The sequence below is a fragment of the Heloderma suspectum genome, chromosome 1, assembly GCF_057233095.1.
Source record: "Heloderma suspectum isolate Gila_16-S chromosome 1, 16-S_ref, whole genome shotgun sequence".
Taxonomy (NCBI): domain Eukaryota; kingdom Metazoa; phylum Chordata; class Lepidosauria; order Squamata; family Helodermatidae; genus Heloderma; species Heloderma suspectum.
The window spans coordinates 298021881-298048863 of record NC_139458.1 but is presented as its reverse complement, the minus strand read 5'-3'; the positions used below and the strand labels follow the sequence as shown (position 1 = coordinate 298048863).

Sequence of the window (26983 nt, the reverse complement as noted above, 5' to 3'; positions counted from 1 at the left end):
TCAGTATATTCTGCACTGAATATTTTAGACCCCAACGTCCAATAATATTTTCACCACCCCAACTGAAAACATCTATTTTATTTATTTATTTACAATATTTATATACCGCTCCTCATCAGAAGATTTCGGAGCGGTGAACAACATGATAAAAGAATAAAACAATGGTTAAAAGAGTTAAAACATTTTTTTAAAAAAGACAAATCCCAACAAAGTGGAGTTCAACAAACCACGGCTGGTCATGCAAGGAAGGCCTCTTGAAAGAACAATGTCTTCAGGAGGCGCTGGAAGGAACACAATGTTGGCGCCTGCCTGACCTCTAAAGGCAGGGAATTCCACAGGAAGGAGGCCACCACACTGAAGGCTCTTCTCCTGGTGGACTCCAACCGGGCCACAGGTCCATGTGGAACCACCAGGAACATGCCCTCTGATGACCTCAGTGACCAGGCAGGTTGGTAGGGAAGGAGGCGCTCTCTCAGGTATCCTGGTCCCAAGTTGTTTAGGGCTTTGTACACTAGTACTAATACCCTGAACCTGGCCCGGTAGCAAATAGGCAGCCAGTGCAGTTCCCTCAGCAAAGGAGTTACATGTAGGGATGTACAAAAGTGACTTACCTTTCGCGGATTATGTTGATGGGGAGGGGAGGCGTTCCGTCCCTCCACCCGGAATCCTCGACGGGGGGGGAGGTGATCCGTTCCTCCCCTCCAGAATCCTCGATGGCTGATTGTGCTCCACGGCAGCTCCGCAGAGCAGCCGGCCAGGCCTAGCCCAGCCCAGAGCCATCCGCAGCCAGATTTCCGGATTCCCAGAGCGGAGGGCTCTGGGAAAAGAAAAAACAAAAAACTGCGTACGCAAATTGCGGCAGCTACGGCCACCGCCATTTGCTTTCCTTATTTTTGGCCGTCTGAATCTACGTAAATATTTACGTAGACTATGATGGCGAAAATAAAGGGGAACGCAAATAGTGTAGTGGGCGCTATTTGCGTCCCTTTTTGATTCACCGTTTTAGCCTATGTAAATCTTTACATAGGCTAAAACAGCAAATCAAAAAGGGACGCAAATAGGGCCCGCTACGCTATTTGCGTTCCCCTTTATTTTCGCCATCATAGTCTACGTAAATATTTACGTAGACTAAGATGGTAAAAAATAAGGAACACAAATGGTGGCGGCCGTAGCCGCCGCCATTTGCGTACACGATTTTGTTTGTTTTTTTAAACCCACCCAGCCATGATAGGCTACGTAAAGATTTACGTAGCCTATCACTTTGTGTGTTTTTTGGTTTTTTTTAAACCCAGCCATGATAGGCTACGTAAATCTTTACGTAGCCTATCATGTCTTTTTTTTTTTTTTTAAAAAGACTGGAAATGGCAGTGGTGGTGGCCAGTCGGAAGACCAGCTGCCGTTGCCGCTGCCACAGCCGCCCGGAAGATCCACCCCAGGTAAGTCTCGTCCCGGGGGGGATCCGCGGGGGACCAGGGGGGTGGCAGGCCGTTCTGCCACGGAGTTCGGGGGGCCGAATGCACTGGCATTCGACCTCACCAAGATCCGTGGCAGAATTCTCTGCCATCCCTAGATGCTGAAAAGCTCCCTACAATAGCCTAGGCTTAGAATACAAGTCACTGAAATAAACATCAAGTTGTCTATTGCATGGCTGTGTAGTGTGGTATGTTGGTCAATCATGAAAATTAACCAACATACATACCACAGTACACACTGTGTAATAAAAACAAATTAACTTTCAAAGGTTTGTTCTTGTATATTTAGCATTTCACCTGGTTTCTTGATAAAAATGGCAAATGAATAATGATTTGAAAGTCTATTATAGGCCTTCTAGTGAAGTGTATTATTGTGTGTGTCGTTTCGTTTCACCATCTGGGAACTACTTTCTAAGTGTGGGTTTAGCAAATAGTTCCACAGTCCTTGAGCTAAACATTCTGTTTGCTTACCTAAAGTTTTTTTTGGGGTGGTGGTGGTCAGGAACTTGGCACTTTCTAGGCAGTTCTTTCTACTTCACTTTTTTTAAAACGAAATAATTTATAATATAAACCATTGATTTAAAGGACGTAAAGAGGACACACAAGAAGCATGTCCCTTTTGTAATAAACTCCAGCCATTAAAGCATTGCTTAATGTGTTTTGAGTATGATATGTAAGCATTCTATCAAGGACAAAATATCCCATGCAGGAGACATGAAGCGACCACTGCCTTTGATAAAGAGTTGTATCATGTATTTACTTATGTAAATTACCTATACTATATTTTTCCTTATAAAACTTCAAAGTATCTCACAAGAACACAACACAACACAAAAACACAATAAAATCATGTTTTCAAAGGCTGCAATCCTATACACTTACTTGTGAGTAAGCCCCACTAAATTCAAGGGGACTTACTTCTTAGTGGATATGTATAGGGTTGCACTAGAAGGCTGCAGTGATATGCACACTTACTTGAGAATAACCCCCATTGAACACAGTAGGACTTATGTCTCAGTAAACATTGATAGGATTGCACTCAAAATGTGTCAGACATATCCTTTCTGGATTGTTTCAATGAATGCCTTTTTCAGTAATGATTGTGGTTCACCTCACTTTGTTAAATTATGCTAGATCCACAAGTAGGCTGACCATACATACCGTTTTAAAAGGGGCAGTACCATTTTTTTCATATTTCCTGACCGTCCCATTGTTTTAATATAAATGTCAATTTTGTCCCTTTTTTTTGGTAAAAAACTGAACGCGTTTATCATAAGGCTCCATGCTAATCAATGCGTGCAGTAAAACTACTAGTGTGATGAAAGAGGAAGTTCAGTTTACTTCATCCAGTCAGGGCCAGGCTTCTTGAGCTAGTGACGATCAGATCAGACACCGCCCCCTTGCTTGTCTGCAGTGGTAGGGAATTCAAGAGGCGGTCACTAAGCCCCATTCAGCGTGTGGGAGCCAGGACGGTGAGTCTTACTGTTATTTCTACCATCATTCCGCCCATAGAGATTCTTTCTGCCCTACATTCAGTTTGATTCGGACTTTTCAGACTCATATTTTGGTTCAACTGGCTGTTAGCTATTTTTTTATTACAGCGGAATATTACATAACCCCATCCCATTTTTGTCATCCCAATATCCCGTTTTTGTCTCAAGGAAATATGGTCAGCCTAACAATAAGCTTAGGGGCGAAGGAGAAGGGGGACTATGCCAAAATGAAACACAGTCCTTACATTCAGATAAAAGGCTTGATCTAGTACCCCTGGAATAGGGACAAAACTGTGTAAAATTTTACTAAAGTCAGCCACCAAACATTTTAGACTGCGAGGTAAAGCAGTATGATCTACTAGCTTATAAAATGGCTTAAGCTAGTGGCCTCTGATGTGATTGCATTGAACTGACAGAGGCAGTTCTACTTATTTTTTTAATCCTGCATGTAATTCATCCTCCTACATTTTTTAAATGGAAAAAAGATTTATGCAAAGGTTATCTAGGCTAATTTTTCTCTAGAGATAAGCAGTTCTTGTTTCAAACTCTCTTATTCAATCTTGAATATGATCTGGCTGTCTTTAATGCAAAGATATGAATTTTAGATAAACGAACAACTGTAAATGTGTATGATAAACCAAGATAAATGCTCCCATCAATGGTTTAAAAGCATTTATCAAGAGAAAAATTATGTCACTTTGGAAACTGCACAACCATAAGTCCATTCATTTAGTTGTTTTGAAAGAAACAGAAAAAAGAACACTGTGTATTAAAATGTAAATTACTGAAGACCATAAAAGCAAGCAGACAAGCTAGCATTTTTATTTGTGAAATATATCATCAGGTTAGTGATTTCAGCTTAACAAACTCACCAAAGGTGGCTATGATTTTTTTTTGAGACTATGATTACATTGAAAATACTAATGCAAACAAAGAAAGTGTTCTAGCAGTCTGAAACTACAATATACACCTGAGGGCAGCCTCACATAACTGATGTGGGAACACTCGTGTAACACCAATTTTTTTTCCTTACAGTTAACGCATACTGCGAAGACATCACACATGAGTTTTACACACATCTTTAAACACCATTGTACAGTGTCTGGGAAACCTGAACGTGTGACATCCGTACATCATGTATTTTACATCAGTGTTTCCCCACAGCTATTCTCACAGCAGTTATACTTGCCAACATCTGAAAACATAAAAGATGTAGATTTATGTCCTCAAACTCCATGGTTGCTCTACCATCACGGGTACCAGAGTCTTTGAGACTGGTGGTTTCAAACATTCTGGCTTCACAGAACTCTTTCTCATCTCCCAAAGGGCCCTGCACATCTACCATGGAATAACAAAATGTTGCAGAGGACACTGGACCATGTTTTAAGGTATACAGTTCAGAAAGGGCAGATGTTCCATAGCAGATTTGCAGCACATACATTGGGCCTCAACACTCATCCAGTAGCAAAGTATACAACTTAGAATTCCCTGTAGCAGTACCTGTCTGTCTCTCTCACACACAGACAGGATGGACCAACACCACAGTGGCAGGTTCTATCCTTGATCTAGGTGTATTTCTTTGAAAGTTAAAAGAGTATGCATATAAGCTCTCTTTTGAAATTCTAACGAATATGTGTAGGCTGGGGACAGAACCTGCAGTCAGGATGCAGCTTCCCCCTGCATTCATTGTGGCCTCTGTCAACATCTGTAAGGCGCTGAGGAAACACAATGGAAATAAAGGTGGCCCTATGTCCTAGGGACTGTCTACATGGGAGGCTTTCCCAGATACTGCTGTGGCTTAAAGGCATTAGGGACACATGACATTGTGGCCACTCTGCAGCCACCCTGAAGTTTACCTGTGGGGAAGCCGCATTTTTGCAGAGTACTTTTAGTCCGTTGTTTTTCTTTAATTCAGCTCCCCTGTGGTTCAGCTGCTCTGTGCCCATCCCTCCACTTTAAATTTGGTATGATCGGGTGTTCCTAGGGGTGTGTCTTTCACTTAGCCATGCCCTCCATAACCTAGTTAACTAAAGTAACTCGCCTGCTTTTCCAGCACTTCAAAAGCCCCAGAGCAGTCTTTCAAGCCTGCAGAATCACCCTGCACTCACATTTCATCAGTGGGAGTAATTAGTCTTGGGGATGATGTACTTCTCTGATGTTCGCCTCACTTTGTTTCTCCACTGTTGTGTTAAATTGCATCTCTGATACTGTGTAATGTCACTTCTTTGATCTTATGTATTATTATTATTAATTAAATTTATTAATAAATGTATTTATTAAATAATTATTATTTATTAAATTTATTAAACAGCCACTCTGGGCGATGTACAGAATATAATAAAACAGTTTAAAACAATAAAATTCTACAATACAAACGTTTTCTAAAATACCCTAACCCACCCCAAATGCCTGCCTGAACAACCACGTTTTTAATGCACAGCAGAAGCTCATTAAAGAGGGGGCATGGTGGAGTTCCCTAGTGAGGGAGTTCCACAGAGTAGGGGCCACCACAGAAAAGGCCCTCTCCCTAGTCCCCACCACTCTAGCTGTCCTGGCTGATGGGACAGAGAGAAGGCCATCCAAGGCTGATCTTCTTAAGCGGCCTGTCTGGTGTTGCTGGAGATGCTCCTTAAGATAGGCTGGGCCGGAACCATATAGGGTTTTAAAGGTCAAAACCAATACCTTGAATTTGGCCCGGAAAACTACGGGTAACCAGTGCAACTCCTTCAGCACTGAATGATGCTATCTTGCCAGTGGCTGCCTTTGATCAGGCGAGCTGCTGCTTTCTGTACCAGCTGCAGCTTCTCAACCGTCTTCAGGGGTAACCCCACGTAGTGCATATTACAGTAGTCTAAACAAGAGGAGACCAGGGCATGTACTACTGATGGGAGCAGATGGTCAGGAAGGAAGGGGCGCAGCCGCCCTATCAGATGGAGTTGGTACAGCGCTATCCAGCTCACAGCTGATACCTGAGCCTCCATGGACAGCTGGGAGTCCAAAATGACTCCCAGGCTGCAGAACTGGTCTTTCAAGGGTAGCCAACACCAGGTCAACATCCCCCAGCCTCCTCTTGTCTCCCACCAAAAGTACCTCGGTCTTGTCAGGTACTTTTTTTCAGCTTCCGCTTATTCCTCCCCATCCAGCCACTCACCGTCTCCAGACATTTGGACAGGGATTCTATGGCCAACCTTGGTGAAGATTTGAATGAGAGGTAGAGCTGTGTGTCATCCGCATATTGATGACACCGCACCCCAAACCTCCTGATGATAGCCCCCAGCGGCTTCACATAGATGTTAAATAGCATCGGGGAGAGGATGGAACCCTGTGGCACCCCACAAGTGAGTGGCCACGGGTCCAAAACCTCCTCTCCCAGTGCTACCCTCTGGTACCTGCCGGAGAGGAAGGACTGGAACCACCGCAATACGGTGTCTCCAATGCCTAACCCCTCCAGGCGGTCCAGGAGGATACTGTGGTCAAAGGTATCAAAAGCTGCTGAGAGGTCGAGGAGAACAAGGAAGGAGCATTCACCCCTATCCAGAGCCCTCCTCATATCATCCACTAAGGCAACCAAGGCCATTTCTGTCCCATGCCCAAGCCTGAAGCCCAACTGAAATGGGTCTAGATAATCAGTTTCTTCCAAGTGTGCCTTCAACTGCATCGTCACCACCCGCTCAATCACCTTGCCCCAGAATGGCAGATTTGAGACTGGGCGAAAGTTGTTCAGAACTTGGGGATCCAAGGAGGGCTTCTTAAGAGCGGTCTTATCACTGCCTCCTTGAGGGTTGATGCCATCACTCCCTCCTCAAAGGAGGCATTCACCACCGCCCTGATCCCTTCACCCAGTCTCTCTCTGCAGCCCATAATGAGCCAAGATGGGCAAGGATCAAGCAAGCAGGTGGTCGGCCTTATAGATGAAAGCACCTTGTCCACTTCATCAGAAGGAAGAAGCTGGAACTGATCCCACAAAACCGGTTTGCCACAGGCCACCTCTTGCTCACTAACTGTATCCACAGCGTGTGGAGTAACACTCCTAATCTGATCAATTTTATCTGCAAAGTGTTTTGCCAAAGCCTCACAGGAGGCCTTAGAATGCTCCAGTGGTTCCGGAGCCACAGGACCGACCAGGCTCCGGACCACTTGGAACAGCCTCCTGGGACAGCACTCTGCAGACACAATAGAAGCAGCATAATATTCCTTTTTTGCTGCCTTCACTGCCACGTGGTAGGCTGAAGATACAGCTCTAGCCCATGTCTGATTGCCTTTGGAGCAAGACTTCCACCACTGACACTCTAGCCATCTCACCTCCTGTTTCAGAGCTCGTAACTGCGGATTGAACCATGGTACAGTCCGAGCCCTGTTCAGGGAGAGAGGGCGTTTTGGAGCCACCCGATCTAATGCCCCAGTGATTGCGGCATTCCAGCCACTCACCAGGGTTTTGACCTAGTGGCCATTGGCATGCCCCAGAGAATCCCCAAGTGCGTTCAGGAATCCAGTCGGATCCATAAGACGCCTGGGGCGGACCATTTTAATGGGTCCTCCACCCCTGCGGAGAGGTTGTGGAACCAAGAAGTCTAATGTCACCAGATAGTGATCTGACCATGACAAGGGGGTGGTGGATATACCCCCGACTTCCAGATCACTCCCTGCTTCTCCAGAAACAAACACAATATCTAGTGCATGACCAGCTACATGGGTGGGCCCAGTTAGAATATGGTGCAGCTCCCAGGAAGCCATGGTCTCCATGAAGTCCCGAGGTGCTCCTGTGAGGATGACCTCTAAATGTACGTTGAAGACCCCCAACACCAATAAGTTAGGGGACTGTACATACACATCAGAGACCACCTCAAGCACCTCGGCCAGGCAGTCAGTCGTGCAGCGGGGTGGATGGTACACGAGCAGAATCCCCAGACTGTCTTTTGGGCCCAACCCCCAGTACATGCACTCAGCAACCTTAGTCTCCCGGAGAGGGGGTCTGGTGAAGACCAAGGACTCTCAGTAGATAACAGCCACTGCACCTCCCCGATCCCCAGCCCTCGGCTGCTGTGCATACCAAAATCTGGCTGGACACATGGCTGTAAGAGTTGGAGCAGCAGCCTTGGCCAGCCAGGTCTCCATAATACATGCCAGGTCTGCACCCTCATCCAGTTTCATGTCATGGATGAGGGAGGTTTTCTGGGTAACAGACCTGGCATTGCAGAGCAGTAAACAAAGGCCAGAAGACGGAGTCACGCCTCCCCCAGCCATCCTTTGGCTCTGGACAGGCCTGGAGCTGGGGACAGATACTACACATCTCTCCCTTGTTCCCCTTACCTGGCATGGCCTGCCCCTAGCGCTCCGCCAGCGCCTGCCACCCAGCCTCAGTATGTTCTGGCCCCCAACACTCCCCCCACTGCCTCCATCAAGTGGACACATGCCCCCTCACTCCCACCTATCAGGCAGGCTACCCACCCCTAAAAACACAACAGAATCCCCCAGAAATTAAAACAACAACTAAAGAATCCCCTTAAAAATAATGCCAGGCAGGAGTCCACAGTAGTGATAGTGGTGCTGGTGGCAGTGCAGCAGCGGCAGCGGCGGCGGCAGGCCCGGCAGCAGCAGGCACCCCTCTTCCCAGATGGTGGCAGCTTCTCCTGCAGGCCCTGGCTCTCCCAGGCCACCTCAGCTTATGTAGCCCCTCCAGGAAGGGGCAGGTGGAAGCAGCACAGCTGGCTTGGTACCTGGGGGCCTGGTCCTGCAGGGACTGGCAGTCTGCCAGGCAGAAGTCTGCAGGGAAGGCCTGGTGTTGGTGGCGTTGGCAGGCCCAGCAGCAGGCACACCTCTTCCCGGATGGTGGCAGCTTCTCCTGCAGGCCCTAGCTCTCCCAGGCCACCTCAGCCAGCCAGCTTATGTAGCCCCTCCAGGAAGGGGCAGGTGGAAGCAGCACAGCTGGCTCAGTACCTGGGGGCCTGGTCCTGCAGGGACTGGCAGTCTGCCAGGCAGAAGTCTGCAGGGAAGGCCTGGTGTTGGTGGCGGCGGCGGCAGCAGCAGCAGGCCCAGCAGCAGCAGGCACACCTCTTCCCGGATGGGAAGTTGCCTCTGAATGTAAAGTTGCTTCTCTGATTCTAAGAGCTTTATCACAATAGTGATCTGGCGAGATCTTGGGAGCCTGTAATTGTGAGCAGGGAGAAAGTGCGCAGAGAAGGAGAAACAGGGTGGTGGTGGAAGCAATAACTCTGTGACAGTTTGCTGGAATGGGGTGAAATTTGGGGCGGGGGGTGCTCTCAGGGGGAGCCTTCAGATGCTGCACTGGAGAACAAGGGATTTTGGCTTTCATTGAAAAGTGCACACATTGGGGAGAGGGGGGATTAATTCCCTACTGTTTGCTGGAATGGGGCTTATTTGCACTGGTGGAGTGCTCTCATGGGGAGCAAGAATCTAGCCTGCCCTTTTGGCGCTGTTTCTAGCTTTCAGAATTGTGAATTAGTCACTCTCCATTCATAATAATTTAGTAGCAGGGGGAAGCCTAGACAAGGGCAAGAAACAAACCTCTCTTATTGGTTGAGCAGCCCCTGCCAGTTTGATGATGTTCAGTTTTATTCCCCACCACCAAACCTGGAAATATGTTCCTTTCAAGCGCAGTGTGACCCCTGAGAAATGGATTTTAAAGGTACAGTACACTCGGGTTTTCTTGCTTCATGTGTCCCTGACAGACCAAAGCTGAGTCCATGAAAATCCAGATAATACTCCAACGTGCTTCTCATTCTGTTGTCGTGAAGATCCCCCTACTTTATAGAGGACAGTCCTCTATTTGAAGGGTTGTCAAAGGTCAGTCCTGTATTTGAAGACATCCCCTATTTGAAGGACTGTCTAGTCCAAGTCTGGTTTAAAGATAAAGAACCTTAAGGAGGGAGAGCAGCAAGGGCCTTGAAGTTGCCCATAAACAGCATATTCATTATTTCTAAATTTGTATCTATACTTATATATTAGGATATGCATTTTTGTGTGTGTGCAAATCTCTCTCCTTTGGTCTTGTGCAAGTGGCCATCCTAACACAAATGTACAGTCATTACAGTAGCATAGTCATTATAGAAAGCTTTTCCCTGGCACCTAGTTTTTGTGTACAGAGGATTTGTTTTGTACAGAAGGATATTCAATCATGTGAGCCCCTACATACACTCTGAAGGAGTACAGCTTAGAATCTGGTGTGGTGTAGTAGCTAGAGTGTTGGATTGGGACTGGGGTTCAAGTGTTCAAGTCCCCACTCAGCCATGAAGCTCACTGGGTGAGTTTCAGCCAGTCACTGACTTAGCCTAACCTACCTGACAGGATTGTTTTGAGGATAAAATGGAGAGGAAGAGGACCATTTACACCCTTTGGGATCTATGAAGAAACTGAGGTAAAACTGGAGTTAAAGTATAACTGTCCTGTTCTGTTTAAATGACTGAACAGTAGAAGGAAAATGTAAGCCTTTTACTTGAGGTTTGTGCCTGAAGAGAGCTGCATTGTAAATGTGGTGTGCTGGTTAAGTGGCAGTTACTGTTATCACTGAGAGAGAAATGAAACCAGGTTTCTTTATATATGGGAAGGTAGGATCGAAAGTGGTACCATCTGACTGGAGAATAATTGAACATTCTAAAGATCCCCATTGGTCTGAAGTTTAAACAGAAATAGTGTGATGTAATGTTGGCCACACCAAAGCTGATTGCATGGAGGGTTCTGACTGGAGTGAAGATAAGGGGCTGTTGAGAGGCATCTGGGGGAGTCTGTCTGGGGAGTTTTGCCTGAGGAAGAGTAATCAGGTGGTATCTTTGTTGTGAGAGGTTGAGGAGCTGAAGGAACACAAAGGCCACAAAGAAGAGCAGCTGCTAGACCAGGAAGCCAAACTGAGCTCATTTGGAACAAACCAAGAGACAAAACCTGAATAAAGTCTGCAAGTGAGGAGAGGAAGACGCCTGAAGCGGCCTGCGAAAGAAAGAGCTGAAGCCTGAGTGGCAGCTGGAGGCAGTGGTCTGAGGACTGAGCAGCTGCTGGACCAGTGAAGACTTCAGGAGAAGCCTGGGGAACAGCACTGAAGGTTCTAGGAGGAAGTCAAACCCTGCCAGAGAGAAGACTGCCTTTCAAGTCCTCACTGTTAGGCCTGTGGGTTAACTGAGATGGAGCTTAATAGGGGAATTGGCTTAAATTTGGTTAGAGTTAGGAACTGGGGCTCCTAACACTTGACTGGTGCTAAATGTAACTGTATAGAAACCTGCTTTTGAAGTAGTAACAGCAAACTTAAATAATACCCTTTCTTGTTTTATTTCTTTTTTTATACAATACTATGTATCTTTGTTTACTTCTTGGTACCTCTAATCTGTTCTGTCTCATGCCTAATGACCAGCTATCATAAGGAAAAGGTGTATTTGCAATAAATGGGTGTAGTTTAATGGTGCATTGGAAATGAGGGGAGGGTTTACCCAGTAGTGAGGGGTGATTCTCCACATTTGGCGTTAGTGATAGGATTGCCCAAGAACCTTTCTAGACAAGTCATAAGAACATAAGAAGAGCCATGCTGGATCAGATGAAGGGTCCATCTAATCCAGCATCCTGTTCATACGGTGGCCAACCAGCTGTCGACAGGAAACCTATAAGCAGGACATGAGTGCCACAGCACACTCCCACCCATGTTCCCCAGCAACTGGTGTGCATTGGCATAATGCCTCTGATACTGGAGGTAGCATATAGCCACCATGACTATTAGCCATTGATAGCCTTATCCTCCATGCATTTGCCAGATCTCCTTTAAGCCATCCAAACTGGTAGCCATCACTACATCTTGTGGAAGTGAATTCCATAGAATCATAGATTAGTAGGGTTGGAAGGGGCCTACAAGGCCATCGAATCCAATCCCCTGCTCAATGCAGGAATCCAAATCAGAGCAACAGAGCATAGTTGAACTATGTGTTGTGTGAAGAAGTCCTTCCTTTTACCTATCCTGAATCTCCCACCAATCAGCTTCATGGGATAACCCTGGGTTCTAGTATTATGAGAGAGGGAGAACAAAGTCTCCATTTTCTCCACAGCATGCATAATTTTGTACGCCTCTATCATGTCCCCACTTACTCACCTTTTTTCTAAGCTAAACAATCCCAGCTGCTGCAACCTTTCTTTATAGGGGAGTTGCTTCAGCCCCTTGATCATTTTAGTTGCCCTCTCCTGCACTTTTTCCAACTCTACAATATCTTTTTTTAGGTGTGGTGACCAGAACTGTACACAGTATGCTAAGTGTGGTTGAACCATAGATTTGGATAAGGGGAGTATGATCTTGGCAGTTTTATTATCAGTTCCTTTTGTAATTATGCCTAACATAGAATTTGCCTTTTTTATAGCTGCAGCACATTGGGTTGACCTTTTCATTGAGCTGTCAACCACAACCCCAATAACTCTCTCTTGGTCACCGCTAGCTCAGATTCTGTCAGCTTACACATGAAGTTCAGATTTTTTTGCCCTACTGTGCATCACTTTGCGCTTGCTTACATTGAACTGCATTTGCCATTTTGATGCCCATTCTACCAGTTTGGAGAGATCCTTTTGGAGCTCCTCACAATCCTGTTTTGTTTTAACCACCCTAAATAAGTTGGTGTTGTCAGCAAACCTGACCACTTCACTGCTCACACCTAATTCCAGATCATTTATGAATAAGTTGAAAAGCATTGGTCCCAATACAGATCCCTATGGCATTTATTGTGTGCTCATGATTCCTTACTCACAGTAGTTTGCAAGTGCTTTACACAATATCATTATCCTCCAGGGCCTCTCCCGTGGTTTGCAACCAATTTAGCTTTTTTAAAAAAAACAAGGAAAGTCTGGTATATCTGTGAATGGTGGCATGAAACTCGTGTATTTGCACAATTCCATTATACCACAGTGCCACCTAGTGGTTATGTGATGGAACATATAGAAAGACACCCCCCAAAAAAACATGTGTAAAGGAGCCGACCTTAATCCCACAAAGAACACAGAAGCAAAAGCCTTGGTAAAGTGGCAGGTTAAAAGGTTCAAGTAGAAAGGCCCCTAGAGTAGAGTAGAACCCTAAGACCAGGTTCCCCATAGAAGGAAAAGGCAGGATATAAATGTAACAAACAAACAAACTCATGTGTTATTTGTGAGGCAAAGTTCACCATAACCCAGGATTTTCTTCTTTACAGATTTCTAACATAACAGAATTGGAAGCAGTTTGCATTAAAGCTGTTAGATAACATCTAAAAAGCTTCTCATTACTGACTTTGCTTCTTGTTACTGGATTTCTCTCTCTATCCTTTCACCTGGATAATCAACTGGGCAGTAGGAACATAAGAAGTAGTCTCGTATCAGGTCATAACTATTTGTCCACCTAATTCAACAGATCTCCAGGGTCTCCGGCAGAGATCTTTCATGTCACCCAATCATTTTAACTAGAGATACTAAAATGGGTTGAATCTGGAATCTTCTGCATGCCGAGCATGCCACTGAGCTATGGTCCCTCACTAACCATTTGTGTCTATGTTATTCCATAGTGTGTTATTCCATACTATATCACAGGGGTGTGCAGGAGGTAGATCTAGATCTACTGGTAGATCTCAGGAAGGATTTTTGACTTGCAGTTGTTTAACAACTGCTGCAACAAAATGACTCCACCTCCCCCCAGAAATATACTGCTGAAATGAAGAAAGCTTGAGGTAATCAGGAGTGGATTTTTGTGCAGAAGGACTGTGAGCACCATTCAGTTCTGGTACTTAAAACTAATTCTTGAGTTCAGAATTCCTTAATTCTAAGTATATGTCTTTTGCACAAGCTCTAGTTGGTGGATCTCCATCCAATCCCCCTGTGCACTCCAAAGATGTACTCTGGAGGGTTAGGGGATCCACTGGAGCGGCATGAGAGGTTGTGCTGGGCCTTGTAGTGTGGCAGTGAAAATCACCTTCTCTCCTTCTGTCAGTGGGAGCCTTGCTTGGATTGAAGTCCCTTCTGAGAACGGAAGGAGCCCTTCCATTCACAGAAGGCAACTCAGGATCTAAGCCATTACTTATTTTATTAACAGTATTTATAAACCAACTTTCAGCTTAAGTTTCCAACATACTATATAAACTAAAAATACAAAATGATACAATAAATCTAATTAAAACAATGCCAAGCTATAGCATTAATCAAATTAATAGAACAAAAGTAAAACTACCTCAGCTATTTTCCAAATATCTGGAGAATATTATTGGCTTAACATGTTTCCAGAAAGTATCCAGGGAAGAACGCAAATAAGCTTCCATAGCTCAGGGAGCACTACAGAATTGTTCCTAGTACATGATTCTCTCACGAGAGAATAGAGCAGGGCTACACTGGTAGATCTTAAAACCCTGGCAAGATCATACGGGAGAAGGCCTAGAGCTAAGCAAAAATGGCTTCCCAAAGTTCTTCACACTATATCACAGCAGTGAAATTGAGGCAGTGGGTTGGATTTCACAGAATACTCTCCAGGGCATGGTGGAATTCTCCAAGAGTTTTTTTTTTGGGGGGGGGGAATTCTTTTTAAAACTTCTTTTTTTGTCTGAGTCAGTATTGAATGAAAGTATGTTTTTAGTTCATAGTAGTGGACGAAAGGACGCAATGGGATAAGAAGGGAGCAAGGGTAGGAGTAGGGGCCAAGCCCACTGCTTCCATCAACAATATTAAACAATATTAAAACTGGATCCAGAGTTACGCCTGAAATTTTCTGTCCTTTTAATGGATGGCAAAATTGGAAAAGCCATTTTCTTGAATATTCTCCATGGAAGACTGACATTCTCCAACAGTTCAGGAGGACTTCAAAAATTAAATTTTCAAATATTTATCAAAAAAAATCCTCCTTTGAGATATTTCAGTCCAGCCCTGCATAAGATATTCAGGGCCCAGACTATTTAGGACTTTATGAAGGTCAAAATCAGCACCCTGAATTGAGCTTGAAAATATACTGGTAACAAATGCAGGTGTTTCCAAAGAGGTGTAATGTGTTCTTGCCAGCTCAAATTTGTCAATAGGTGGGCGGCAGCATTTTGTACTAGCTGAAATTTCGGAATTGTCTTCAAGGGCAGCCTGACTTTGTGTGTATTCCAGCAGTTTAATCTGGAGATCACTAGGGCATGGATGACAGTAGGTGGGACCCTAGCTACTTCTGATACATAATTTGTCCATAATTTGACTGATAATTGAATTAAGAAATATTTATAGAAATCCTAGGTGAAAGGAAGGGAATACTGTGGACAGCAAGAGAGTGTCTTGTTCAGAGTTCATAACCCACGTTATGTGAAGAAGACATTAGCTACAAACTTTCCTAAACTCATTTGCCAAAGAAAAAAACACACATGGGTATCTCGGGGATCCCAGGCAGAGATTTCTGAAGCATTACAGCAGCAAAAAAACCTTTATTTTAAGTTGTTGAGCATTGTCCCAATGTAATGACTAGGAGCTTCACAACATACTGAGGCAACTGTAATTTTTTATGCCCCAAGGCCAGAGTGCAACAGTTTCTAGAGTTTTCAACTCCTATCCTAGTGTTTTGCATGTGTGTGTGTGTGTTTTGTAAACTCTAAATCCATTGAAACAAAAACATCTATCAGTGGAAAAAAGCAAGTAAATGTGTCTCCCCTACACAATAAAGAATCAGTACAACAGATTTGGAAGCTAGTAAAAAATGCAAGGTGCCCATACAATGCAAATGACTGCCAAACATTTTCTCTGTAAAAACCATATATCACCATGCAAATGGTTTCCAATCTCATATCTTACACACGCTTTCAGAATCTAAGCCATCTATTCCCCACAGTATTTGGGGTTAGTAACGTTAACTAGTGACAGTTGTTCTTCAATGCAAGATTTATCCATGTTAACATAGTTTTAAATATGCTAGCTTTATAGCAGAACTCCCATAAAATATTTTCCCAAGACCGAAGGAAAAACAGAGACCACAATACATCATCGTAGCACACACGCAGGGTGGGAGTAATGCTTTCTTAGAAACATTTTAAAACATATGTTGCTGTTTGCTGCAGTTCAGATTTTCATAAACTGATAATTTTCTTGGTGTAATAAAATAAGTTACACTTTTCAAGCTAGATTTATGTTCCAAAATAGCGGAATTATATACCCAAAGAAAGATGGGATCTTAACTGCTCTTACAAATAGTACAATGGAATTTTTTAGGGCCATAAAAACATAGTTTAAATACTCTGCTGATTTCTACAAATGATTGCAAAAATAGCTGATGCCAACTATGGTGGCTTTACAAGGACTGGAAGTTTTTAAAAAACAGTCTTCACTCTTCAAAAGGATCTGGTGAAATAAAAAGATATTATATTTATTTGAAACATGAGGTCCCTGAGGAGACAACTCTCTTTGCTCCTAAGACTTAGCCCTTTCTACAACATTTCACCTTCATAGGTGGACTGTTCAGATCTTTCTTGTGCCCTTCTCACAGGTTCTACAGGGAATTACTTAACATTCTGATTGTAGAAACAGATAGATTAGAACCAGTACATTTCAGAAGGAATGTTACATCTTCATCTACTGGGCAATTTTAAAAAACATTTTGAAGTTAGAGCCCATGAGGGGTGTGTGTCTCCACAGGTGATTTGCTGCAAGCTGGCTCCATTTCGAGGTCATTCGGGGCACATGATATCATGGCTATCCTGCAGCCACCCTGGAGCTTTTCCCAGGAAAAAACTGGATTTTCTGAGACTACTTTAAGTTTGATTTTTTTCCTTAAGTTGGGTTCTCCGCAGTATAGTTGTTGTGTGCCCAAACCCTCACATCTACTTCAGGGATGCTAGCCCTGCCCAGGGGTGTGCCTTTCACCATGACCCAGGACAAGGGGTGTTTCCCAGCATAAACCAATTAGTGTCTACTCAGAAGTAACTCCCGGTATGGTCAATGAGACTTGTCCCCAGAATGCACATTTCAGAATTTACAGAGATCTCCCACAATCGAAATAGCACATTTGAAAGCACTAATTCCCTAAAGGCTATCTCGAAGATGTGATTCTTTGTTGTTCGGTTTATTGCTGTTTGGAAGTAACTAATTTTCATTTGCACAGCATTGGGTTAGAAAGGGGGCTGGTTTCCCATCCCTGTCTCTCCCAGCACAAACATGTGTGTCTACTCAGAAGTAACTCCGATTGTGGTCAGTGAGGCTTGTTCCTGAAATGCGCACTCCCAAAGTTGCTGAGATTGCTATACATTGAAATAATGTGTTTAATAAATGCAAAGGGTCAATTGTTTGCAGCATCAGCAGCTTCAGAGGGAGGGAGAATACTGTGTTTGTTTAATGGTTGTTGCTTTAAGGAAATAATTAATGTGTGTGTGGAGGAGAGAAAGTTCATAGCATCGGCAGCTTCAGGGGAGTGAGGACACTGTGTTCCTTTAATGATTGTTGCTCTAAGGAATTAATGTGGCGGGGGTGGGGGGAGAGACAGAAGGAGAGTGATTTTTGTCAAGACACAGGAGGAGACCTCCCAGGATTTTATCAAATGAGAAAGGGGGGGAGCCTCTCTTATTGGTTGAGCAGCCCCTGCCAGTCAGATGATGGTCACCCCACCCCACCCCACCCCACCCTACCCTACCCTACCCTACCCTGAAGTATGTTCTGTCAAGCAACTTATACTGGTACAGCACACCTGCTTGTGGAGCCCTGTATGGGCCAACGCTGATTCCTAGGAAAATCTGAGCAAGCCACCATTCCCTTCTTTTTCCATGGTCATGGAGACACCCCCATAGGGAGAATCCAACACTGCTGCTCTGTTTATACAATTGAGACAGCGCTAGCATAAGCAATCTCTAGTACTACATCAGTAGCATAAACTGGAGCTACAGGTTTCTGCAGAAACCTGTAGCACCAGCTTACACTACTGGCAAAATGCTGGAGTGCTATGTCAATTGTGTAAGCAGAGTGATAGCACTGGATACTCCCACATACAAATAATATACTACAAGAAAGGGTGTCCTCAAAACCTCAGAACATCTGCTAAAATCTTATAGGACAGTGGATAAATATTTGCAATGTACATTACGAAAAAGGGAAATGGGCTCTGAAATGTTGATGATATGCCTTCATCGTACTTTAAACTTTATTGAACTTAAATCTTTCCCAGGATATGATCACTTAATTTTATTTCCACTGGCCAGCGGATGCTACATGCAACTCTGGCCTAGAATCTGGAGCTAGTGAATTGTTCTGTTTTAGAGTCTAACTTATTTTTAAACCAATTCAGACAATAATCTCATTAAACTATTAGGCAATAGACTCACTTTCTAATAATAAAAGCTACTGGAGATAATTTAAATGGCTTTATAAATTTCAGCCTTGTTATATCACTTATTTCATATAACTTATCAAAACTTTGCTCCCCCCCCCCAATTAGGTAATTAGAGTGCTTACATATTTTGTTTGCTGCAATGAAGGATGAGAGCAAGATTGACAAGTGCAGCCAAAAATCAGGAGGGAAAATTGCTTGAGCCATACTTTAAAACACAGAAGCCAGCAGTAAAACTGCCAGAGAAGTAATGTAATATTAATGCTGAAAGAGTACAAAATCATTATGGAAAACAACAGAAATGAAAGCTGTTCTGGTAATTAAACTTGTAGCTAGTCCTCTTCTCTTTTGACCTGGGCCTGCAAAATATCCAGGTTAAAATTATCTATTTCAAAGAAAGACGTTTCAATGATTGTCACATCTGCCATATATACCATTAAGAATGATAGTAGGTACAATTTGGAGCATACCTGACATTAATTTCAAGCACTGCAAAAATGAGGGAGTCATTAACTAACAGAGCAAACTTAACCCCCTTGGAAAGCAGTCTGGGGCACCGGGGTGTGTGTGCGTGTGTGTAGGATGTGGTGGATGTTTCCCTCTGCTGGAGGTCCCGTTATGCCTGCTAAAGCTAAAATTTACTTCTGCCAGTTTTCCCATTGGTAGAAGGCCCCAAAGTGGGTCATTCTGGGAGGAAGAAGGGTACACAGTAGAGGCAACTTTGGATCTATAGGGACAAAGTTCTTCTATTCTTCTGGGAAGGGCCTGGATTGGATTCCCCCCTTTGGCTTCAGTGATGGGGGGGGGGAATCTGACAAAATTAGGTCTGACAGGCTAAAACGTCATAAAGCCACCCCCCACCCCACTATAGCTAACATGAGCTGGCTGGGCTTTGGAAGAGACGAGCTATCCTATCCTATCCCAGTTAGGATTGTTGCCTATGTTTGTAGGAAATTAATTTGCGCCTCTAAATTAAAAATTGATGTTGAAATGCCAGGCTTAAAATGAAGGCTTGGATATACAGAGGGAAAATGCCATGCTGTACTCCTCACACTGCACTTCCTATTGGCATCAGCAATCTTAGGCAAAGTCCCTATATGTTTTTTCTGTAATTTGGGGCCCCACAGCTCTGGGGCACTGGGATTTTCTTAGGATAACACTGGATCATGATCAGAGAGTTTGTGTCCAAGATAGGGTCACATTATTTACAGTCACAAACATATGCCAGGTCAAATCATATAAAGTATGTTAAAATTCAGCTGGGAGCAACATTGTATGAAAGACCATTCTCTATGGTGAAAAGCAGCAGTTCTAGGCTCCCTGAGGCAGGATCACATAAACAGAGAGTACGGCTGGCACCAGAAAGAAAGACAGATGGATGGAGATGGATTCTAATGCAATAATACACTAATAATTTATTTACATGCTGTTCTGACGGCTGCTTGCTTACTGTTGGGTTTTAGGTAACTCAGCATGATGGCTTGTCAATATACGTATGTGAGTTCATCAGTCTGTGTCTAGTAGGCCAACAAAAAGGCAGGATATAGATAGATAGCCAGAAACTGTGGGATCCCAATATGTCTTGGTTCAAGACTGGTTCAGCCTGACAGCTGATATCAAAGGCATATTTATTCTCGTTTTGTGGAATAATATCAACAGGAACAGCATACTCTTAACTCTTTGGTGGTGGTCAGAATCCCTGGATTAGGTTGATTCTTCCCTTTGGAAAAAAGATTTAATTGTGGTAGACAATTGGGAGAGAAATAACATGAGCTTTAGTCAGAGTTAAGAAATTTGGGTCAGGCAAGTAAAACTAATACATACCACCAAGTCTGAACATAATGAAGGAAAGAGGGTTGAGCTTAGCAGATAAGTGATCAAAGGAATAGCATGACAATAATACAAAATACCACTAAGACTTTTCTTTTGGGATCATTTGACAGCAGTTTATCTGAGAGAGATAATTATTCATAATGCATAAGATAAAGAGCTAGACTTAACCACTTCAAATGGGGATTATATAACCATGAACTGTGTATCACTCAAATCTACTGAGACTTTGTGGCTGGGCATACATGAGACATAGTCTTCCTTACATTCCATTCATTTGAATGGATTCTCTGCAGGGCATTAATGTTGGGAAGCCAGACATTTCCCAACCTCCCAATCCACAAAGCTTTTTTTCACTCTTTGACTTTTTCCCTTCAGAAATTCAATCCACTTTCCTGTTTTCTTTGTGTATTGCAAGCACCAGGATAGATGTTACAGATCCATGCATTTAGCAGTCTCATGGGAGGTTGTGTGAAGAGGCTGAGTGGAGGCGCTAGAGTCAGCCCCCGGAATCTGCCATTAAAAGAATCAGATGATGTGAAAGACTATTCCTCGTATCCAGACAGCCATTGCCAGTCAGAGTAGACAAAACTGAGCTGAATGGACAAATAGTCTGCATCTTGTATAAGGCAGCCTCTTACAGTATGTTCCTATGCAGGCAAACTAAACCATAATGTTAAATTTGTCTTCATAAACATACCGCATAAGGACAAAAAACAACCATCATAGACTTTATCTCAATAAGAACACAAGGCTAGCATCTCCTTAACTTGCATGTAGCTGCCCTGTGTATTTAATATGAGTAATGACTCATTGAACCCTCTTCACAATTGGTGGAGAACAGGAGATGGCTAAGCAGCAATTTATCAGTAATGTCCCAAGTACTCTGAACAAGAAGCAATTAAAGGCAGAAGCTGCACGGAGGAAGTTTCTAATTAAAGATATAGTAGCCATGAAAAACCTCAATAGCATTTTTTCTAGTCCATACTGGCTAGGCTGTTGCTGTAAATACATTTCTAAATTTAAAAAAAAAAATCACTACAGTCAGTTCTGAAAAAAGATGAAAGGAAAACTAAAATAAAATACTGCAATACAATGGAATGGCAACAACATTGCCTGGATTCTTGGTAACATGTGAGTAAATGAAGAATGGCAGTTCCAGGCTAAGTGATTTGTGTGGGAACAACCTTTTACTCTGTTCTTACATTCTGATTTTGGGGCGTTTCCAGTAGTACGATGCAATAAGAAGATAATGGGTGCTCCAGTGATGATGCAGTACTGCATCTGGCGATGCCATTCCACACTCTACACACATAGTTCCTGTGTTGCCAAATCCTGGATTGGGGCCATGCTGCAGTTTGAAAAATGTGCCGCTTGGTATATATCTCCACGTAAACTGCAACAGACTCCCTCCCTTAGAGTGAGCCAAAGTTGGCAGAAGATTATGTACTGCACTTAAGCAAAATATATTCTTTATTATCCATTTTCCATAGTTCCAGCCAAGAATGTTGGGAAGCCCTCTTATTTCCTCCAGTTCCCCTCCCCCTTGCTTCTTATATACAGTTACTTTAATTCTTTCCTTCCTTTCTCTGTTTTGCTCTAGAAGATCTTATCTCATTTGACTCCTGTGACGGCTGTTTCCAAATGCTGTTTTCCCTTATCCCCCTATCAATTTTCCTCCAATAGTTATTCTTAAGCCCCATAATCTTTTAATTTATGTCTTCTTCACTGGTTATGTTAATTTACAGTTAAATGCTTCCAGAAACTCTTTACTGTCTTTACTGTTTGAAGTCATTGCAATCCTTGAGTTTCATAGTCAACTTGTTTAAGTTTAAACTTGCATCAAAATAGTGATAAGAGACATATATCGCTTCCTTATATCCAAGTCTGCCTGGATCAGATTCCCCACCACTACCACCAGAATAGCAATCGCACGTGAAGTATATACCCTAAGAATTCCTGGATGTAGTTTCTTCAAGCCTTTTTCCATTGAACTTTGAGACATATGGCTCCAATGAACATCCACAGATTTAATTTACAATGCATGGCAGATATCTTTTTATTTTGAAATGTAAATTGACAGTAGATACAGGAACACACAAAGATTGTATCCATGCCTGTATAATGCCCTAACATATATAACAGCACGCCAGGATATTTCATCATATCAGTTTGAGCATTATTATGGGGGGAAAAAAATTGTTTTCCTCCCACCTACAATCAGGACTTCGGCTCGGATCCCAAGATAAGTTTATTTAGGGAAGTTAATGGAAAGAAAGATTCCTGTCTGCTTCCCTTCCCTGCAGTCACCTCTCTAGAGGCCGTCGTCTGCCATGACCTTACCAGGCCAGGTGGGGACAGGCAGTGATGTTCAGCCCGGCATTCAACAGAGAAGTGCCAAATGAAGCCACTGCCATCCTCATTGCCCCAGAATGTCTCTTGGCACAAACCTACACAAAGTTGGGGCCCAGAGGCATTCTGGAGTAATAATGATAGCAGCTTTATTGCTCTTTCGCTTGGTGTTTCTTTTCAGAGCCCCAAGCAAAATAAATAGTAATTTTTTAAAAGTTTTTTTTAAGGGATCACAGCCTTAACCCTGGTGGGTCCATGGGCCCTAGTATTTGCTCCACCATTCTGGTTGCTGATGCTGAGCCTGCTCCTGAACAATGTGTGATAGGACACTGGGAGCTGCTGGGAGACGGCCAATTCCCCTTCCCCCTCAGCAGTCTCCCACACCGCATCACACATTTTCAGGAGTGCCCCCTGATCTTCCAGAGAGACTTTCTGGAGGACACAGGTAGCTGCAGAGGGGAAGAGGTGACAGGAAACATCCTTAAGTGATGCTTAACTTCCTTAAGTTAACTTACCATAGGATGCAAGCCACAGTATTTTAAGTCTCAATATGTACACAACTTTAACAATGATTAAGAATATCTTAAATCAGGGATGGGGCAGCTCTAGCCCGTTGGCTGCATGTGATCCCCAGGGGTTCACCATCAGCCAACAAGCTTCTTTTGCTCCTATCTCCAGTCAGTAATTGGAGCTCTTTAAAAGGGAATTAACCTTTAAATACCCTGCAAATAATCTAGCTGTGCTTTGCAAGTGTGATAACTGTTGCAAAGAACTGAGCTTCTGTACATTTTGCAGACATGAGAGCTGTTGCATAAAACAGAGGTGTGCATTTTGCAGGCAAGAGAACTGTTGTACTGGAATTACTCCTTAGTAGACTTGCATAGAATTGAGTTGTGTTTCATCTGCTTGGTGCGCAAATGTCTAGATTGTTAAGAATTACGTCTGGCTCTGCCCACTTCACTTTCTCTGTCCTTGGCCCCACTTCATGCCTCACCCACTGCTGGAATGCGGCCCCTGAAACCCTTCCCAAATTGGAATTCAGCCTCTGGTCTGAAAAAGGTGCAACGCCCCTATTTTAAACTAATGAGGTTAATCTGGCTGTGAAACCTATCAGACCGATTGTTAAACATGGGCTATATTCAATGTGACATTCAGTTTTCAATATCACCAAAGAAAGATAAATTATTTTGCTTTTAGTGACTGTGCAATCCCATGCACTTCTTATGGGGAGTTGAGATTTATAACAGTTTTATCAATAAATTGGCTCTGTGTTCCTGACAGGCTAACTTCATTTTCTAATACAGAAAACGGCTCGCATCAGTATCCAAAATGATGACATTCTGAAAATGGTAAGGCAATGCTGCAAGTGGAGTCATGGCATAAAACAGCTAAGTCAGAGCCAGCATTCCATTGGCTTTAGAATTGCTATAAAAATGAAAATCTTAATGCCAAGATCTGTCATGATGTGTTGCTTTAAATAGATCAGAATGAAAGCTATTAAGGATACCAATCCAAAAATAATACTATAGTAGGCCTCATGGAGACCCTGGCACTGTGGGTCATAAAAACAACACTTTCTCCATAGTAGTCTACGCATACTACTCCCTTGTAAATGGCCTGAAAAGGGTAATGTCCAATTTAACAAGCACACAAACCAGATGTGTATTTTTAGAAATGTCTGATGGAGGAAAATTGAAACAAACCAGCAATTTTGGGTAAATGAGAAATTAATGTTCAAGCTCTTTTCCTGTTTATGTCACCCATCCACCGTAGCAATGCTAGTGTACAAAGCACTTATCTAATGGTGCTAGTACTGGTTCGGAGCTGCAGCAAGTTAAAGGTTAAGAATAAATTCCCTTTTTTTAGTACTTGGAAAATGCCTTCGTTAATCTGCACTGTATAATGTCAAGGCATCATTTTACTCAGCATCCACCATTTGTTATTGTTGATAATGCTACTGAAATTGGTAGGCATGGCTGCAAAGAATTTCGTGCTAGGAAGATAGTGAGAGAGCATCAAGACATTGGAAGATGAATATATAACAAAACATGCAGCCACAATATCAAAATTGTCTGAGACGCTCCTGAAAATACCCTACTCTTCAAACTCATTGGGGTGTAGCTGAAAGAATGATGAAAAGAGAAAAATACATACTAAGAACTCTTGCTACTTTGGTGCTTCCTGCCTAAAATGATGTAACATTAAAATCAAGATTGTGAAAATGAAATAATAACATTGAGAAAACAGGATTAGATTAATAATAGCATAGTTCAGTCGAATTTCAGTTATTAGTAAAATACATTTAATATAAAAAGGAGCTCATCACATGCATAGAAGTCCCCCTCTGTCTGGGCCTCCAGGATGGAGGACTAAGTGGAAACCTCCTATAGATCATATCTGATTGTAGGGAATTGGTGAGTAGTGGGTGGAACTAATATAAGAGTGATGACAGATATATGGCCAACTACTAGAAGAATGGATGAAGGTAAGGTTTTCCATAGTTGCAAAGGCATCTGCTCCTGTATTTTATTCATCTGCAGGGTTAAGCAGTTTCAGGGGGTTAGATTTAGAAAAATGACACAAGGGGGATGGTTAAACACTCCCTTGTCCAACTCTACTGTTATGATCAAATTTGGAGCCCCGATCTGTACCTTTTCTTGGTTTGAAAAAAGAAGAAAAGAAAATGCGTTTCCTTCAGCATGTCTAGTTTTGATCCTCAGAATGAGAAGGAATCACTGCTACAGTTCTTAAGTCTCAGTTTATACACTCATTAGGCCCTTTGCTTACATGCTTAGTGATACTGAAATAGCTTTAATTAGTAGAAATGTAATTGTTCAAGCCAATAGCTTACGTTGGAACAGTTAAGTCTTGTCTTTACTACAGAAAGAGGAGAATGACCTGAATTTTCAGGTTCATTTAAAATGTAATATGTTAACAATGTTACTGCTGTTAAGACCATTGAAAATGTAATTAAACACTAAAATGGCTAAAATTAAACAGTAACACGATTATGCAGAAAATGCAGTTAGAGTATTACTAAGCCCATTAAAGCCACAGCACACATAACCATGTCCAGTAATAAATCACATCTGATTTTTGGAGGGAGAAGCACTATGTAAGCAGTTTGCCTCTCAGAGAAAAAAAGGATGAGTATATTTTAGAGAGACATACAGGGCATCTCAATAAGGACTGCTGCAAAGGACTGAATGGATGGACAGAAGTCCCAGTTCACCATAATTTGGGATCTGCTGTCATATGGAACAACATATGTTACAATATTTTTAAATATGACAAGCGATACATAAATCTATTAAATAACAACAACAACAACAACAACAACAATATATGGACACAACTTTAAATTAATTCATTCATCCAATTATTTCTATTCTGCTTTACTACACTGGCGTATACTCAAAGCAGTTCACAATAAAACAACTACAAATAATAAAATACAAAGCTATACAGACCAAAAGTGAAATAGCAAAAAGCAGCAATTAAAACATCAGAGAGGCTGAACTAAGAGCACATCGTTGGAATAAAGCAGCTGGGTGGGACCTAAGGCTGAAGTTCAAGGCCCTGCAGCCCAGGGGTCCGCTAAATGGCTACCCGGAGAATTGCAGGGTATGGGGTCAGGGGCAAACAAGTCTGGCAGCACTACTTGGGTTAGCATGGGCATCTTGGGGCCTGTTGGGTTCATGCTGCTTGACACAGCATTCTTTCTTAAAAAAACAACAAAAACATTTTATAGTTAGTGGGCAGCCAGCTGGGCCTGTACATGGTTACAGATGTTCATTTTATTTTTACTTAACAGTATATTATCCATTTTTACAACAAAACGGTGCTTATTCTCAAGTAAAAGCAGACTCCATTTTATTGCTGTAGACAAGATAGCACTATTGTTTAAAGCTCCAATCCTATGGTCCATAGGATAGATCAGAACTCCCCCTCTGAGGCTAGGGACAGAACTTGGATCTCAGAGGAGGAGATCGTATTTCAGATCCCCCCTCCCCGACCTTGTGGAAAGATCTATGCCGCTAACTTCTCCGATGCCTGAGCTCTGATGCTGGAAAGGGGGGAAAGGGCAAAGATTAAGGATGTGGTGTGGGTGGAGTGTGGGAGGCTCTGGATGAGCAGGATCCAAAGCCCTCCCAACTTTTGATCATGCCCCAAACCAGGTTGAAATTCAGGTCAGCCTTGGAGCTGGCCTAAATTCATTCCCTCCTATTGTGAGCAATGGGAAATCGCTTTGGGGAAAGAAAAAAAAAGGAAGAGCACCATTGCTCCTCCCTGTTTGCCACCTGCCAGCAGGAGTCCAGCAGAGTGTTGGATGCATTGGGTGCTCTGACCTTGGAGAACTCTGATATCTATAGGATTGCCCTGCCCATGAGCTGAAAACGTTAAACTGCGCATACTTTCTAAAAATCAGGGTTCGCAAACGGTTTCCCCCCTCTATGTAGAAGCAGTTGTAAAGTATGGAATGGGAGTGTGGGATGGGAGAAGAGAAATGTTGGTTGTGTGCATTACAACTGAAGTAATACACATCTCCGCCTAACAGGAGA

The 26983-nt window shown here is 43.0% G+C and overlaps 1 protein-coding gene across 1 annotated transcript in view; it reads right to left on the bottom strand.

Annotated features, from left to right (window-relative positions):
* Window positions 1-26983, bottom strand: part of KCNQ5 (potassium voltage-gated channel subfamily Q member 5) — a 485338-nt gene that overhangs the window by 139302 nt on the left and 319053 nt on the right. The window lies entirely within an intron of this gene.